The sequence below is a fragment of the Saccopteryx bilineata genome, chromosome 5 (assembly GCF_036850765.1).
Source record: "Saccopteryx bilineata isolate mSacBil1 chromosome 5, mSacBil1_pri_phased_curated, whole genome shotgun sequence".
Classification (NCBI taxonomy): Eukaryota; Metazoa; Chordata; class Mammalia; order Chiroptera; family Emballonuridae; genus Saccopteryx; species Saccopteryx bilineata.
The window spans coordinates 86,478,765-86,493,910 of record NC_089494.1 but is presented as its reverse complement, the minus strand read 5'-3'; the positions used below and the strand labels follow the sequence as shown (position 1 = coordinate 86,493,910).

The window sequence follows — 15,146 nt, the reverse complement described above, 5'->3', positions numbered from 1 at the left end:
TTTTTTGTTTTTGAGGAAATCTCTCCCAAAAGTATTCCTGAAGTTTCCATTAATACTCATTTTAGGACTTTTAAAAATCAGTTGCCTATACCTGTTTTTTGTTTGTTTAATTTTTTTTATTGATTTATTTTAATGAGAGAGGAAGACTGGAACATGGACCTGCTCCTGCTTGTGCCTGGAGGCGGTGTGGGGATCAACCAGCAACCTCTGTGCTAGGGAGGAAGCTCAACCAGCCAGCTGTCTCGCCAGCGCCCGGCCTACATATTTTTTAAAATATTCATGTGTGTGTATATTACTGGACGTATGGTTGGATTGACGCAGGAAATAAAGTCAAAGCGGGAGTCTCTTCAGATTAACTTTCATTGTACTTTTTTGGTCATTGTAACCTTAGTCCACAAGTTTTTACAACTAGCACAAGGTCAACTTTCCTGTATCCTCTGGGCCCTGGAGTTGAGAAAGCTGTGGTGTTCAATGATTTCTATGACCCATGTCCCTTGAAAGTTTTCTTTTAATCTTTTGTTTTGTTGTGAAGCTTGTAAATAAATCCTTCACTAGATGTGATCTTTTCCTTTGAAAATAAAAAATATCAGAACCACCCCACAGCTGCCCTTGCACAATAAATAGAAGACAGGGAGAAAATGTATCAAAATTATTTCCAGGCATAAATTCTAGTTTATAATGCAATGTAATTGTATATAATAACCAATACAGTGGTCTAAAATAACAAATTAACAAAAGTCAAACTCCTTTATACCAAGAATATTGATGGGAATCAGTTTAAAGTCGTTTTTCTAAATGGGGGAAAAAAGTAAGTGGTGTGTAATAAGGACTTTTGTGCTCATCAGCCCAGTTACAAAATACAAATATTCCATTTGTTGCAACTTAAGAGTGACTTCCATTCTACTCCACATTTCAGAGAGAATCTTACCCTGGAGGTTATCTAGTTCAACTTCATTTCTTCATTTGCTTTATTTTTAAGATCATAAATAGCAGGACCATGGCCAGTACAGGACTGAGCTAATCTTGCCTCAGATCCTGTTAAAGGGCAAAGGATACAGAGAGAGTAGGGAAGTCACTTGGCTATCACATGCTAAAGCGGAGCCCTGTGTGACAGCCTGCATTCAACATAGCTTCAGATCCAGTACTCTGCGAAGTGCTGAGACCCTCAAGATGAATTGTCAACTCCTGGACATACTATCATTAACAGTCATAATTGCTACCATCGTCTTAGGAGTCCTTATAAACCTTTTTATTTTGCCAACTATATGAGATAAAAGAATTATCCACATTTTGCAGAAGACACTAAGGCTTAAAGACATGCCTCACAATCAGGCACTGTGACACTGGTATCAGACTTGACTATCAACCTGAAACCACTGTCTCCATACTGCGTTGGGTGGTACATGGTGAAGAAAGACCTGTAAGACCAATATAATTAGAAAATGCTGCATACTGCATTCATTTTTAGCAACTCACAAACACAGATCAGCACATTAAGAGTTTTGAGAAGTATTGCAGAAAAAAAATTAAACGCATTATAAAGTTAAACTTTATTCCAACTAATTTGACCATTAAATCCTTTATTTCATGGAGCAGCTATTAAAATTTTGAAGAGTTTCTAAAGGGGCAATTTGAGTAACGCTTTACTAATGATGGGGTTTAGGATATATTACCCCAAAATATGACAATTTAGCATTTTGAATATTTGAAGCTGAAGGAGTTTGAGAAAACAGTATGACATCATTCTGACCTTTCCCCCCACCATTACCCTGCTTCTCTTAAACAGGTCCTAAAACCCTCCTGTGAGAGGTGCCCTTTCTGTACCCAGAAAAAAAGAAGGATTCTCCCTTCCAAAGACAAATGGACACTAAGAGGAATTTGAACAGTCCTTACTAAGTTTCTCGTTTACTACACTCACCTCAGACTCCTTATCTATCATATTTCTCCACAATTGTCCACTCTTCATCAAACCTAGCATAAAATACTCAGGTCTAACTCTTTGGGTCTTCATTTCCTTTTAAAGGCTCCTGTGTCACATAACACTTAAATAAATTTGTGTGCTTTTTCTCCTACTAATCTGTTTTTGTCAGTTTAGTTTTCAGACCCAGCCAGGATCCTAAGAGGGTAAAGGAAAACTTTTTCCTACCCTACACTGTAGTATACCTTTTCCTAATATAAAAGCCATTATTTATGGAAAGGCTATCACACACTCAGTAAATATTATGCTGCACATGGAACGTCTTGGACATCTCCTGTAAGCATACTCTGCTGTGCTATGAAGTGTATATATACTACATAGTTATTTCCCCCACAGGATGGCAATGAGCTCCTTCCAGACTTCACTATAAATTCACACACACATACACACCAGTGTTACATACAGTACAATGTATGCTGTGAAGAAGTAGGATACCAGTAGTAGCAAAACACAAAGGAAGGAGTAGTGCCTTCTGTCTCAGGAGGTCAGGGAAAGTTTCCTCCACAGAAAAAGTGAAGATTGAGTTGACACCTAATGTTAGAGGAGGTGGATGAAATAAAAGCTTGGGTGAAAACTCCCGGAGACATGAAACAACTTGGGAGAAATTAAGAGTTTAGTGGGTGTGCAAATCATGAGAAAATGACCTGAGATCCATGATATTATTGCTCTTTCTTTCAGAAAAGTTTATGCTGCTGTTGCCAAGATGTTGGTTACCCAGTTTACAGTTCCCTGGGGAATTCGAAATTTATAATGCGCCCAGCATTGTGCAAGGTCCTTGGGCAAAGAAAGGAATTTTGAAACATCATTCTAGTTTTCAAAAGGTTTGCAATTAGAGTATATAAAAGTAAAGGAGTGTTGTAGATCTTAAATGTTCTCACAACCAGAAACCAATGGTAATTATGTGATGTACTGGAGGTGTTAGCTAACACTGTGGTGGTAATCATTTTGGAATATATAAGTGTATTAAATCGAATTGTACACTTTAAACTTACAAAGTGCTGTATATCAACTATATCACAAGAAAGCTAGAAAAAAATTAGTAGACAACAGATTTTTTTAAAAGTAAAGAAAAATAAGTATCCCATCCCTTACTTTGTATCAGGAAAGTAGTACTATATAGTTAGTAACATGATTTTGATATCAAATATGGGTTTGAATGCTAATTTCAAGGTACCAAACTGCCCAGCCTTGGTTTTCTCATCTGTAAAATGGAACTGTTGTGAATGAGATAATGCTGTATGTCAAGAGTTAAACACGGTACTTACCCATGGTCAGTGCTCAGTTAGTGCTAGTTGTTACCATACACTAATGAGACATTTTTTTGTTTTTCTCTCACATTTTTTTCTGCTTTGTCTTCCTACCTAAAGAAGTACTTTGAAGACAAAGACCACGTTTTATTCTTTGTGTCACCTACAGCTACTAGAACAGTGACTATATCTAGTACGTGTTATATAAATACTTATTCTAACAAGTGATTAAATACAAGAGTAGGAGTCAAATACTCTGGCCCCAACATATATGTTTTCATATTAGTGTGTGTGAATAAACTTGTATTAGTGAATAAAATATTGTGAGATAGATCAAATATTTAGAAGTAGAAATTTATCCAAGTAAAATAATAAAAATAAACTTAAAGAATAAAGTTTGTTATCTTCTTGCATCATGCCTGAACCACTAATTTATCCATATAAACATAATTGATCAGAAAAGTCTGTTTTGTTAAAGTATTTAATTTAGACAATAATGGAACTGTCTTTGACAATGCTGGAAAAGGGATAATTGTTTTGTTCATTAAATAGAGACTCAAAAATAAACATTGATCCTTAATATCCAAGTCTATAAGACCTCAAGCAGTAAACCTCGATATTATATTAAGGAAATTATTTTAAAGAAATCTGAGAATACTGCTGATGTTTTCCTGCTTTGATTGTACCCAGTTTGAAGGGGTCAGATACTGGTAGTAGCAAAACACAAAAGAAAGAGTAGTTCTCTCTCTCTCTCTCTCTCTCGGGTAGGGAAAGTTTCCTCCAAGAATAAGTGAAGATTTAGTGGACTCTTAAAATTGGAGAAGGTGAATTGAAACAAAAGTGAACTTAGTACTGCTTCTGACAGAGCTCTCTCAGATAAAGTAATAATAGGATAAACCCAATTGCTTGGCTTGAACTTAAAATCACAGGACAGAAAAAAGTCGAGGAACTTTGAAATTGTTTTCTCAGAATGCTTAAGAGGATGTGGCCTTGCGATGTTGGAAAAAAATCAAAATAATAAATTTTGGTTGTGCTATCACCCAAAATCTCAAATAAGAAAGAATAAGGCTATACATCCAAATAAAGCAATGTAACTTCTAGGGAGCTCAGCTGTTAAGGGAACATGCATAAATATACTGAAAACAGCTAAAGAAATATTAGGAGAAATTTATGTTGCTTGACTAACTTTGTTTTTTGATTTGAAAATTTGTGATTAGCTTTACCTGAAGGGCTGTCTGAGGCGTCCTAAATATTACTAAGAAGAAAGATTTAGGCTAGTTCTTGAATAAACTGTTTCTAAGTATTTCCCTATGTTGAATAGTACTTTACAGAGGGTGTCAAATCATTGCAATAAGGAAGTTCGCTGGTCTCAGAGTATTAAAAAGATACCAAGTTGCCTGACCATGCAGTGGCGCAGTGGATAGAGCATCAACCTGGGATGCTGAGGGCCCAGGATTGAAACCCCGAGGTCACTAGCTTGAGCACGGGCTCACTGACTTGAGCATGAGATCAGCGGTGTGAGCATGGGATCATAGACATGACCCCGTGGTTGCTGGCTTGAGCCCAAAGGTCACTGACTTGAGCAAGGGCTCACTGGCTCGGTTGGAACCTCCCGGTCAAGGCACACATGAGAAAACAATCAATGAACAACTAAGGTGCTGCAACTATGAGTTGACGCTTCTCATCTCTCTCCCTTCCTGTCTGTTCATCTCTCTCTCTCTCTTTTTCAAATAAATAAATACATAAAAATAAATAAATGAAAACATATCAGACAAAAGAGCTCAATTTTTTGTTCAAAGTTAAGTTTGTTTTCTAGTTGGTCTTAGGAATCTATTTCTATAAAAAGACATAATTTTTACTAAGGTATATCTCATTATAGTATATGATTTCTATTGATTTTCCTTGCACTGTGTGCCACAGTTACAAGAAAGAGAATATGTGTTTGTGGAGAAAGGGCATCATGTAGACCAATATTTCTCAGACTTTAATGTCCACACGCATCAGCTGGGGATCTTTTTAACATGCAGATCCTGATTCTGTAGGTTAAGGCTGGAGATTCTACATTTCAAACATATTTAAGTGATGTTGATGGTGCTGGTTCTTGATTATATTTTAAGTAGCAAGGCTGTAAACTGTCCAGTTTACTAAATGAGGAGAGACTAACCAGAAATAGTCATTCCAATGGATGGGTACTGTGTATTCTCTCTGTCCTGGATCAGTTAGGGAGCCCTCTTCCTGTTTGCCAGTCTAGTGGGTGGGTCCCTGGATGGAAGGCAAGACATTTCTAGTTGTCCATAGAAGAAAGAGCAACAGCTGTTCCTGTCTTCCATGACATTTCCAACAAAGAACAATGGTCCCTTGTCTGCAGCTAGGCTACCATTACAGCAACTCTGAAATGGAAAGGAAGGAATAAACCATGAGGTTGATTGGGTCAAAATGATGTAAAAAGTAGAAAAAGGAAATAAGAAGAAGCCAGAAAAAAAGGACAGGAATAATATATCTGGGAACATTGAAAGGAATATTCTTTTCTCTTTCATTAAGTATTCATTTCAGTTTATTTTAAATAATTTGCCCTAGTGCACAATGTAACAAGATAGAATGACTTCACAAATGGTGTTCATTTTAATAACATAATATCTGCATGGGGCAGTTTGATGATATTGGATACAAGAAGCCAAAGGTAATTTATCCCTCTCAGTGCTTAAACTCCTCCAGAGAAATTATAAATAAAAACAAGCTTTGTCCCCAATAAAAATAAAACAACAAAAAAATGTCCTTCAGATCTTATTACTTGGCGACTTTATGAATTGGACTGGAAACATTATTGCCTTTTGGGAGGATGACCTCAGCTGTTTTTCAACCATTTGCAGAATAAAAACCCTAATTTTGGTTCCAATACTCAAAGCAAGTTTTCTCAGGTGGGTGAATGACGACTGGTAGGTTGGCTTGTCTTAAAAATTGCAACACCTTAAAATGACCAGGACAGCTGACTAAGTCTGCTCTGACCCTTACTAGCAATGTGAACTTGGGCATATGTAATGGGTCTGGCACATAATAGGTGCACAAAAAATGTGAGTTCTAGTCATACTTCCCTTCAACTTAAGCTCAGTTTCTCTGTTTCCTCAAATGTAAAAATGAAGATAATAATGTTTACTTAATAGTGATAAGGTGTTTTACCAAGACACATCATATTTAAAATGCCAAAGATGAAAGACAAAAAGAGAATCTTAAAAGTTGCAAGAGAAAAGCAATTGGTTACCTATAAAGGAACCTCCATATGGCTGTCAGCTGAGTTTTCAACAGAAACATTTAAGGTCAGAAAAGATTGACAGGAAATATTCAAAGCTATGAAAAGCAAGGATCCACAACCAAGCAGTATACTCTATCCAGCGAGGCTATCATTTACAATTGAAGAAGAAATAAAGAGTTTCCCAGACCAAAAAAAAAAAAAGTTAAGATGTTAATTATTACCAAACCAATATTGCAAGAAACATTAAAGGGCCTATTCAAGAAGAGGAAAGGAGCCCTGACCAGATAGCTTGGTTGGTAAGAACATCATCCCAATACACAAAGGTTGTGAGTTTGATCCCTGGTCAGAGCACATACAGGAACAAATCAAGGTTTCTGTCTCTCCCTTCTTCTCTCTCTAAAATCAATAAATAACTTCTTAAAAAAGAAGAAAGAAAAAAAGAAAGAAAAAGAGAGGAGATATTGGTATAAAGAATAAAATGGCAATAAATAAGTATATATCAATAATAACCATGTAAATAGATTAAATGCTCAAATCAAAAGACATAGCAAAGCTGAGTGAATAAGAAAGTGACCCATATATATGTTGTCTACCACCTGGGAACAAAAGATACGAAGGGGATAGAAAAAGATATTTCATGCAAATGGAAATTTAAAAAACAACTGGGGTAGCAATACTTTATCTGACAAAATACACTTTAAAACAAAAGCTAAAGTAAGAGACAAAAAACAACACTACATAATGATAAAGGAAGCAATCCAACAAGAAGACCAAACCTTTATAAACATTTATGCACCTAGTGAAAGAGCACCTAAATATGTAAAGCAGATCTTGATGAACATAAAAGGAGAGATCAGCAGCAATATAATCATAATAGGGACTAAAGTAGGGATTTTAATACCTCGCTGACATCAATGGATAGCTCTTCTCAACAGAAAATCAACAAGGAAATGGTGACCTTAAATGACACACTAGATCAGCTGAATTTAATTGATATCTTCACAGCATTTCACCCCAAAGCAGCAGAATATACATTCTTTTCAAGTGCACATGAAACATTTTCTAGGATAAATCACATGTTAGAATACAAAACAAGTCTTGATAAATTTAAAGAAGTCTTGATCAAGTATCTTCTTTGACTATAATGGTGTGAAACTTGAAATTAACTATAATTTAAAAACCTGAAAAATATTCAAACACATGGAGGCTAAATAACATGTTATTAAACAATGAATGAATTAACAATGAGATCAAGGAAGAAATAAAAAATTACTTGGAAATAAATGAAAATAAACATACAATAACCCCAAATCTATGGAAAACAGTGAAAGTAGTCTTGAGAGGGAAGTTCATTGCATTACAGGCCTACCTCAAGAAGCAAAAAAAAAATATCTCAAATAGACAATCTAACCCTATACCTATAAGAACTAGAAAAAGAAAAACAAAAAAAGTCCAGAGTAAATAGAAGGAAGGAAATGATACAGATCAGAAAAGAAATAAATGACAGAGGCTAAAAAAACAAAGAAACAAACAAAAAAGATCAATTAAACAAAGATCTGGTTCTTTAAAAAAAATATTGATAAAGTTGATGAACCTTTAACCAGACTCATCAAGAAAAAAAGAGAGGCCTGACCTGTGGTGGCGCAGTGGATAAAGCGTCGACCTGGAAATGCTGAGGTCGCCGGTTCGAAACCCTGGGCTTGCCTGGTCAAGGCACATATGGGAGTTGATGCTTCCAGCTCCTCCCCCTTCTCTCTCTGTCTCTCCTCTCTCTCTCTCTCTCTCTCTCTAAAATGAACAAATAAAAAATAAAATAAAAGTTTAAAAAAAAGAAAAGAAAAAAAGAGAGAGATCCAAATAAATAAAATCATATATGAAAGAGAAGAAATAACAACTGACATCACAGAAATATTAAGAATTGTAAAAAAAAAAAAATACTATGAAGAATTATATGCCAACAAATGTGATTTTCAACATTTTTTTTTCATGGCACAAATACACACTAATTGCTAAGGTCAGTGCCCCTGACTAAATACAACCATTTTTATCTCATGGCACAAATAAATTAGTTACTAAGGAAGAAGAGGTCAGGGCCCCTTTTTCTTTAGTAATTAGTTTATGAGTGCGTGAGAAACAAAGGTTGAAAATCCCTGAAGGATAACCTGGGTGAAATAGATAAATTCCTAAAGACATACAGTCTTACAAATCTGGAAGAATTAGAAAAGCTTAACAGATCAATGACAACTATAAGGGGTCCTCAGGTTATGATACAATTTTGTTCCTGTGACAATGACATAACCTAAATTTTGATATAAGTTGAAACACACCTTAGTCTAACACAGATGAAACACTTGCACTTTTAACAGTCCAAAATGGCATAAGTAAGCATACAGGGGGGATGCCAACTCTCTCACTCATATGCCGCATTACTGTGTATTCTTCCACCACATGTAACCAAACTATTTTGCCCATGTAGCCCATAAGTACAATGCTAACGGCATAAGCCAAAAGAGAAGACTCCAAGCTCATTTTATGAAGCAAGCAGTATCTTAATTCTAAAATGAAATAAAGACACTACAAAGAAAGGAAACTCTACCAGGTGTTCCCAAACTACGGCCCGCGGGCCGCATGCAGCCCCCCGAGGCCATTTATCCGGCCCCCCACCGCACTTCCGGAAGGGCCACCTCTTTCATTGGTGGTCAATGAGAGGAGCACTGTATGTGGCGGCCCTCCAACGGTCTGAGGGACAGTGAACTGGCCCTCTGTGTAAAAAGTTTGGGGACCCCTGCTAGACCAATATCCCTCATAAACATAGATGCTAAAATTCCCAAAGAAATACTGGCAAACCAGATTCAGCAATACATTAAAAAGATTGTACATTACCTGACCAGGCAGCGTGGCACAGTGGATAGAGCATTGACCTGGGATGCTGAGGTCCTAGGTTTAAAACCCTGAAGTTGCTGGCTTGAGCACAGGCTCATTTATCTATCTTGAGTGCAGACTCACCAGCTTGAGCACAGGGTGGCTGACTTGAGCATGGGATCATCCACATGATCCCATGGTCACTGGCTCAAACCCAAGGTTACTGGCTTAAGCGAGGGATCACTGGTTCAGCTGGAGCACCCCACACGTGGTCAAGGCATGTATGAGAAGCAATCAATGAACTGAGATGTTTCTCTCTCTCTCTCTCTCAAAAAAAAAAAAAAAAGAAAAAGAAAAAAAATGATCAAGCAGGATTTATTTCAGTCATGCAAGGCTGGTATAATACATCACAAATAAAATGAATGATAAAAAAATCACAAATATGATCATACCAATAGATGCAGAATAAGCATTTGATAAAATCCAGCACCAATTAATGATTAAAAACTCTTAGAAAAGTAGAATTAGAGGGATCAAACATACTTCAGCATAATAAAGTGATATATTACAAACATACAGCTACATCATACTCAATGAGCAAAAACTAAAAGTGTCTCCCTTAAGATCGGGAACAAAACAGAGATGTCCACTTTCACCACTCTTATTCAACATAGTACTGGAAGTCTTAGCCACAGCAGATTAAAGGCATCCAAATTGCAAAAGAGGAATAAAACTGTCATTATTTGCTGACATGATATTGTACATAGAAAATCTTAAAGACTCCACCAAAAATCAACTAGACCGAATAAATGAATTTAGCAAAATAGCAGGATACAAAATTAATATTCAGAAGTCAGTGGAATTTTTATAAACCAATAATTATTAGAAAGCAAAATTAAGGAAATGATTCCTTTTAATTTTACAACAACAAAAAATGCAGTACCTAGGAATAAATTTAACTAAGGAGATAAAAGACTTGTGTTCAGAAAATTATAAGACAGTGAAGAAAGAACTTAAGAGAGATACAAATAAGTGGAAGCATATACCATGTTCATGGATTGAAATATTAACATCATTAAAATGTCCATACTACCCAAAGCAATCTATAGATTGAATGCAATTCCTATTAAAATATAAATGGCATACTTCACAGATTTAGAGCAAATATTCCAAAAATATATATGCAATCAAAAAAAAAGTCAAAATAGCCTCAACAATCTTGAGAGAGAATGAAGTAGAAGGTATTATACTACCTAATATCAAACTATACAACAGGCCATTGTAATTGAAACAGCCTCATACCGGTATAAAAACAGGCATATAGATAAATGAAATAGAAGACAGAGCCCAGAAATAAGCTCATGTCTTTATGGTCAATTAATATTTGACAAAGGAGGCAAGAGCATACAATGGAATAAAGACAGTCTCTTCAATAAGTGGTGCTGGGAAAATTGGACAGGTACATGCAAAAGAATGAAACTAGACCACCAACTTACACCATACTCAAGAATAAATTCAAAATGGTTAAAAGACTTAAATGTAAGTCACAAAATCATAAAAATCCTAGAAGAAAACATAAGGAGTAGAATCTCAGACATCTTTCTTAGCAATATTTTTCCATATATATCTCTTCAGACTAGGGAAACAAAGAAAAAAATAAACAAATGAGACTATATCAAACCAAAAAGCTTTCGCACAACAAAAGAAACCATCAACAAAATGAAAAGACAACCCACTGTATGGAAAAACATACTCCTGATAAGAGGTCGATATCCAAAACTTATAAAAACCTTATAAAACTCAACACCAGGAAGACAAACAACCCAATTAAAAAATAGGCAAAGGTCTTAAATAGACATTTTTCTAAAGAGGACATACAGATGGCCAATAGGCATATGAAAAAATGTTCAATATCACTAATCATCAGAGAGATGCAAATTAAAACCACAGTGAGATATCACCTCACACTTGCCAGAATGTCTAACATCAGCAAATCAACAAACAAGTGCTGATGAGGGTATGGACAAAAGAGAACTCTTGTGCAGTGTTGGTGAGAATTCAGACCTTTGCAGCCACTGTAGAAAACAGTACAAATTTTTCTCAAAAAATTAAAAATGGAACTGCCTTTTGCCCCAGCAACTTCACTCCTAGGAATATATCCTAAGAATACCAAAACACTAATTCGAAAGAACATATGTACCCCCATGTTCATTGCAGTGTTATTTATTATAAATAGCCAAGATCTGGAAACAGCCCAAGTGCCCATCAATAAATGAGTAGATCAAAAAGCTGTGGTACATTTACACAATGGAATACTACGTGGCCATTAAAAACGAGTGAGAGAAATAGGGGTGGGGGGAGATATATTCGGTGGGACACTTGAATCTATGTAAACACAAATTAAAACCATAAATAAAAAATTTTAAATTTTAAAAAAAGAAGGAAATCTTGCATTTTGCAACAGCATGGATGGACCTGGAGATTATTATGTTAAGTGAAATAAGCCAGGCAGAGAAAGACAAATACAATATGATCTCACTTATATGTGGAATCTAGTGAACACAATAAACTGAAGAACAAAATTGAAACAGAGGCAAGGTCACAAGGAACAGAAGAACAGCTGTCAGAAGGGAGGGGGAAGAGGGAACTGGATCAAAGAAAGTAAAGAGATTAGCCAGAAAACATATATACATCACACACTGATCTGGACAACAAGGTGGTAAGAGCCAGAGGGGGAAGGGAGATGCGGTATGTGGAAGTGGACAAAAGGGGAGAAAGTGAGGATGAGAAAAGACTTTGCTTGGGTCAGAATGCAGTGTGAAGACGTTGTTATATTGAGTTGTACACTTGAAACCTGTATGGTTTTGCGAACCAATGTTATCCTAATAAATTCAAATTTTTAAAAAATGTATACATATATGTATTTGACAAAAAATTAAAAAATAAATATATTTCTCAAAAAAATAACCATATGATGTTTTATGAGGATTAAATGAGCTATTGTGTATAAAAATGCTTTCTGAACAGTAAATGCAAAATAAAACAATATTGCTAATGTAAATATTGTCTTCTGGTTTTGTGCTCCAATTAGAAGAGTTGATTTTCTGGGGTAATTTGAGATAGGAGAAAATAACTAGATAATTTAAATAAAAGTTACAATCTCATTGAGTCATCAAAGCAATTGCATTGAACCACACTGAACGTGTACTGTGTCCACCCCTGGTCCCTGGAATGGTGCGATGAATGCTAGGGAGGGTTTCTGGGCTCCCAAGACTCGCTTGGTTGCTACTCTAGGATTAGTTAGTTCAGGTAACAATGGGTCAGCCAAATAATAAGTCCAAGATTCATTCATATTCTCTCTCTCTTTCTCAAATATTTTTGTCTTATTATTTTATAAACTTTACATAAAGGGACAGGTCATTGTTTAGTGGCATTTTTTTAATCTAGTCTCCATCATTACTACCCTGAAGTTATCCCAAGCAGTAGTGCAATTTTCCCTGCTCTTCATAGTGCTCTTTCTGTGGCCACTAACATCTGCTCTCCTCCTGGGGACAATGTGACCAGATGGCCCAGGTTTCTTAATACTCTACTTCAAATATCTTACCCAGTTCTATTCATGTGTCCCAGCCAGTGTCTCTTTTCCTCCATACCCTCTTGCATTTAAATTTATAGTTGATATAGTTACAGTGTCTTTTTTCCTCCATACCCTCTTGCATTTAAAAATATAGTTTTATTTCCCCAGGACTTTTCATTATGGCTAATTTACATCTGGAATTTACCTTGCTAATGATCCCCTCTGTCTTTTCATCCTGCACACCCCTGCATGTTTATGATTATTCTTATAAAAGTGCTACATTCATTATGTCATTCCACACCTGAAGCACCCTCAGATGACATCTAAGATTATCTACGACCCAAACTCCAAACCACAAGACCTACACTTCCCATGTTCCCAATCTCAAATTGTTTCCACAAAAGGTTGGCTAAGCTTGTTTTTTTAATTTTATTATTCATTACACCCCTTCTTTGTATCCAATTAAATTAGTCAGCTATCCCTATAGTCTTATCGACAAAGTGAGTACCTGCTCATTCTCATTATTTCCCTTTCCTGAGATGCTTTCCCTTTCCGTTCTATTATTTCTGTCATACAGTTGTACAAGTGAACTTCCAACAAACATATATCGCTTTTTAAATGGGATGATGATATTCAAAATATGAGCTGATTAGTATGGACACTGAATCATCAGAAAAGCCTCTAGTCAGAGTACTGGAGTGTTGTCCCAGACAATCCATTCTGGGCCAGACATTGATCCTACTATTACTGGATCCTAGGAGAGTGGTTGGAGGGTAGGGGACAATGTTGAGAATTCCTGGTAGACACAGGCAGGGCAGCGGAGGAATGGAGTATGTATAGGGGAAGACTGCAGCCAATTGGCAATAAGTATTTCATTATTTAACATTGGATATGAGCACCCAGGACATACTGGCTGAACACCAGCATCAGGCTTTGCTGATGCAGCCCAGGCTCAACTTATGATCCTTGTCCAACAGCCTCAGAAGCGGTGATCCTTCCCCCGCTAAATTATTTTAGCATGTTGGCCATACTACTTACTGCATTGCATTGTTTTGTGGGGGGAAAGGGGTTGTTGTTTTTTTGAGAACTGTCGTGGAATTCATCCCACGAAGATGGTAATCTTTTTCAAAAAAAGTGTACTGTATTTTGTCTTTTCCTAAAAGTCAAATATAGAACTTTTCTTAGGCAGTCACTTATCCGATATTTATTAATGAATAAAATGCTATATATATTCATGAATAAATTAATGAATATTGATTGAATGATTGGGAACTATATACATCATAATGTAGTCATTTTAAATCACTTAGAGAGTAAGGGAATTGCATACATCTTTGAGATTCTGTTAAGAGCTAAGGATTCTCTTCCCAGAAATATACATAGCTACACAAAATTGTGCATATAATTTAGATATATCATTTATCCCTTAAGCCATTCATTGATTTATAGAGGAGTCAATAGAGCCTCAGTTAAAGACCATGGTTTAAATGGACTTTTATAGAACTAGAACACTAATCTAAAGAATTAACTTTAAAATACTTGCATCTTACAGGTACATTTATTCATTCATGTCACAAAGAAAACAGCACCTATATGGTAAGATTCCATGTTCCTATCCAACAGAGCTTGCTTAAATTTCCAGGTAGACTGATGTTTATCTGATACACACTTCAAGTAAAGCTGGTTAGTGATGATCAGGAGCAGGCCTAGAACTCAAAGCTCTCAAAGCTTTACTTCCTTTATCAGCACTCTTGATTTTATAAACAATGAAACCCATCAACCCAGTTCCTACCCAAATCTCCAGGTAAGCTTGAGGATTGTGGTCCTTTGTGGGAGAACCAAACATTTTTTACAAGGTTTTGGAGCATTTTGATGAAGGATGAACGGTTTAGGACACACCAAAGCCCTACAGCCTACGACTAAAGGTGAATTTTGATGTTACCTAAGGATTCCGGTGAGAGAGCTACTTTAGGAGAGTTCATCCTTTTCATCCTTTAGCTTATGGTCTCTAAGTGCTTATCTCCTCACTTCTGTCTGGAAGGCAGAAGAGCAGCAAGACCTATATGCTCGAGGTAGTGGTCCAGTCTCCTCTGGTAATGTTGTACTGCTGACTGATGGTTTCAATTAAAGCGCACTCATTACTGCTTATTCTCATGGATGTCATATAACAAGTGCCAGTAACAATCTGGTGTGGGACCATCACTGACTGGTAGAACTATTTAACAAGTACTACAT

At 36.2% G+C, this 15,146-nt stretch overlaps 1 pseudogene; it reads right to left on the bottom strand.

Moving 5' to 3' along the window:
* Nucleotides 1-14,595: 14,595 nt before the first annotated feature.
* Nucleotides 14,596-14,779, bottom strand: LOC136306737 (ATP synthase subunit ATP5MJ, mitochondrial-like; annotated as a pseudogene).
* Nucleotides 14,780-15,146: the final 367 nt, after the last annotated feature.